Source organism: Pan troglodytes, chromosome 6 (genome assembly GCF_028858775.2).
Source record: "Pan troglodytes isolate AG18354 chromosome 6, NHGRI_mPanTro3-v2.0_pri, whole genome shotgun sequence".
NCBI lineage: Eukaryota > Metazoa > Chordata > Mammalia > Primates > Hominidae > Pan > Pan troglodytes.
Genome location: NC_072404.2, coordinates 158337878 through 158341708, shown reverse-complemented (window position 1 = coordinate 158341708; position 3831 = coordinate 158337878).

Genomic DNA, 3831 nt, shown 5'->3' with positions numbered 1-3831 from the left:
TATTACAAAGTAGAAAATATAGAAAAATACAAAACCCCAAAAAGGCTAATAATTCCACCATCCAGTGATAATCACTTTTTTTTTTTTTTTTTTGAGATGGAGTCTCACTCTTGTTGCCCAGACGGGAGGGCAATGGCATGATCTCAGCTCACCTACAACCTCCACCTCCTGGGTTCAAGTGATTCTCCTGTCTCAGCCTCCCGAGTAGCTGGAATTACAGGCATGTGCCACCACACCCAGCTAATTTTGTATTTTTAATAGAGAAAGGGTTTCTTTCTGTTGGTCAGGAAGGTCTCAAACTCCCTACCTCAGGTGATCTGCCCGCCTCGGCCTCCCAAAGTGCTGGGATTACCGGTGTGAGCCACTGCGCCTGGCCACAATTAGTTTTAAGGTATGGTATTTGAATCCTTTTCTTTCTTTCTTTCTATTTTCTTTTTTTTTGAGATGGAGTCTCTCATACTGTTGCCTGGGCTGGAGTGCAAAGGCGCAATTTCAGCTCACTGCAACCTCCACCTCCCGGGTTCAAGTGATTCTCCTGCCTCAGCCTTCTGAGTAGCTGGGATTGCATGTGCCTGCCACCAGGCCCAGCTAATTTTTTTTGTAGAGACGGGGTTTCACTATGTTGGCCAGGCTGGTCTCGAACTCCTGACCTCGTGAGGCGCCCGCCTCGGCCTCCCAAAGTGCTGGGATTACAGGCATGAGCCACCTCATCCGGCCCTGAATCCTTTTCGTAGATGGCTGTGGCCACGTGGGGTGGGAGTGTAATTTTTAAAAATGGAAATCTAGGTATTATGGTTCCTCCTCCTCTTTATTATGTTAGAATAAGAGGTCAGGCTGCTTTGGCGTGAAGGGTTCTGGGACTTGACGGTGTAGTTTGGTGCCCCCAGCCCAGTTCTCCCGAGTGCCTGGAGGCATTACTGACCATTCATCAGTGGCAGGGAAGCTGCTCTCTGAAGGTGAGAGTTTGCAGGCGTCCTCACTTGCAGAAAGCTGAGAGAGGCATGAAAAGAAAGGAGAGAAAAGGAAAAATAGAATGGTGATGTCGAATATCACAAGAGGAAGAAACAGTCGGGAGAGAAGGCAAGGAGAGAACAGGAGAGACTCCAAATCTCTGGTCTACCAGCTGGGACTGCGGGGGGACACCATGGTCCTCACCCAGGTTACTTGTCCATGCCCTTCCCACTGGAGAGGACGAGGTAGGCAGAGAAGGGCAAGTGAGAGGGCGAAGGCCCAGGGATGGCGGGTGGGGGGGCCTGAGCATTGGGCCTCCCCTTTCTCTTCCCCAGACCCCTGGACATGCCCTTGGCGGCAAGTCCCTGCACACCTGCTCTGTGCAGCTCAGACTGGGCCAGCCTCCTCCCCTGCCGGCCCCCCATGTCCCAACCCCCCCGCCCCAGGACCAGCTTTATGGGTTGTAGTTTCCTTGGCAGGTGCTCCTTTCCTGACCTGCCTCGCTTATCAAGGCATCTACAACCCCCACCTCACGCTTATCGCTCCCTCCATCTCCTTAGACTGGAAGTCACTCCACAAGGGCGTCACCCCCAGCGAGGCAGAAAAATGTCCCACAAGTTGAGCCCTCCCCACTCCCAGTGAGAACATAATTCCACTGTATCTTTTTTTTTTTTTACTTAACTTTTCCTTTTGGCTTTTAATAAGAAAAAGATCCAAATTTCCCCCCTTTTGAAACATCAATGAATATTAGCTCCTCTTAGTTTCCTTATTTATTTTCCTTCCAATTCTTGTCCTTCTCTAAAGGTTATTTTGTCCATCCCTCAATCTTGGGAGCAGATCTCTCTTTCTTACAACAAAAGAAGGGGGCATTCCCCACTCCTCAAGACCCCCAGAGGGAGGGTCCCAGCGTATCCTCACGCTGGTCTCTCACATCTTTACAGCCAAAAGATTCCCAAGAAGCAACAAGGTCTGGAGAGTGGTTTGGAGCTGAGATCCCAAGTTCATGGCCAGTTACAGTCTCGCCACTAGCCATGGGACTTGGGGCCAGCACACCCAAGAATTCTCACAGACGGAATTCTTCCTTGTTCTCATTTACCTGATAGGTCTATTGAGTGAATGCAATTCAATAATATTGATGTACCTCTTTGAAAACAATGAGAACAGAATTGAACAATGAGAACACTTGGACACAGGAAGGAGAACATCACACACCAGGGCCTGTCGTGGGGTTGGGGGAGGGGGGAGGGATACATTAGGAGATATACCTAATGTAAATGACAGTTAATGGGTGCAGCACACCAACATGGCACATGTATACATATGTAACAAACCTGCATATTGTGCACATGTACCCTAGAACTTAAAGTATAATAATAAAAAAAATGAGAACATAAATACAAGCTATCATATACAGTAGTCACCTTTTATCCTCAGGGGATACATTCCAAGACGCCCCAGTGGATGCCAGGAACCTTAGATAGCACCAAACCCTGTATATACTATCTTTTTTCCTACACATACATACATACATACATACATACATATGATGAAGTTTAATTTATACATTAGGCACAGTGAAGAGTTTAGGCCGGGCATAGTGACTCACGCCTGTAATCCCAGCACTTCAGGAGGCCGAGGCAAGCAGATCACCTGAGGTCAGGAGTTCGAGACTAGCCTGGCCAACATGGTAAAACCCTGTCTCTACTAAAAATACAAAAATTATCCAGGCGTGGTGGTGGGCACCTGTAATCCCAGCTACTAGGGAGGCTGCGGCAGGAGAATAACTTGAACCTGGACGGTGGATGTTGCAGTGAGCCAAGATCACACCATTGCTCTCCAGCCTGGGCAACGAAAGTGAAACTCTGTCTCAAAAAAAAAAAAAAAAGAGTTTAACAACAATAAAATGAAAATTATAATAATATAAAGTTATGTGAATGTTCTCTTTCTCTCTCTCTCTCAAAATATGTTATAGTACTGTACTCACCTATTTTCCAACTGTGGCTGACCTTAGGTAACTGAACCATCAGAGAGTGAAACTGTGGATAAGGGAAACTACTTAATATATAAAATATAATATAAAATATATAAAATAATGCAACATTACTCATTCCTCCTGGTGTTTCATTCCTGGAAAGAGTCCCAAACATGGAATCACGATTTATTTGTCGTCTACCTTTGCTCAGTTTCTGCTGTTCAACCTCCATAGTAACTCAAGGCCCCTGGGGGCTCCTCTGACCTGCGTCCCCAGGTACCAGAGCCTGCTCGGCGAAGCTCCAGGAAGCTGGCCGGTCACGGTCATGAGGACTTCTCACAGAGAGGGATTGGCCTGGGAGGTGGGGGCCAGAAACCCTCCTTCGAGGTACAGGGTTGAGGACAGAGATGACCACAAGACACATAAATGAGAAGCTCTGAGAAGCAGCCTGGGGGTCTCTTGAGCCCTCTTGTGGAAGGAGGATCGGCAGTGATTGAGTACTTGTGACACATGCTTTACAGATGCTCCCGTGAGACGGCATAGCTGTTACCCCAATTTCACAGGTTAGGAACTGAGGCTCAGAAAGCTCACCTAACTGTAAGGGATAAGAGTCAGGATTTGAACCAGGCTCTGCCTGACTCTTGAGCTGGAAGTCTTTATTTCCTCCTCTCCCTCATCCAACTAACTGTGCACCTTGTTTGTGGACCCACCTTCCATCCCTTTTCTTTTTCGAAATTCCTCTGCCCCACCCCTTAGCTTCTCGGGTCTCAGCCATCCCAGCCCACAGTTAGGAACCTTCCTTCCCCTCCTCCTTTTCTTCTCCAGGGTGGTTCTGTGGCTGTGGGGCTCAGCTCTGCAAAGAGCTCCTCCCCCTCCAGGAAAAGCACTTCTCCCCAGGCAGGGCGGTC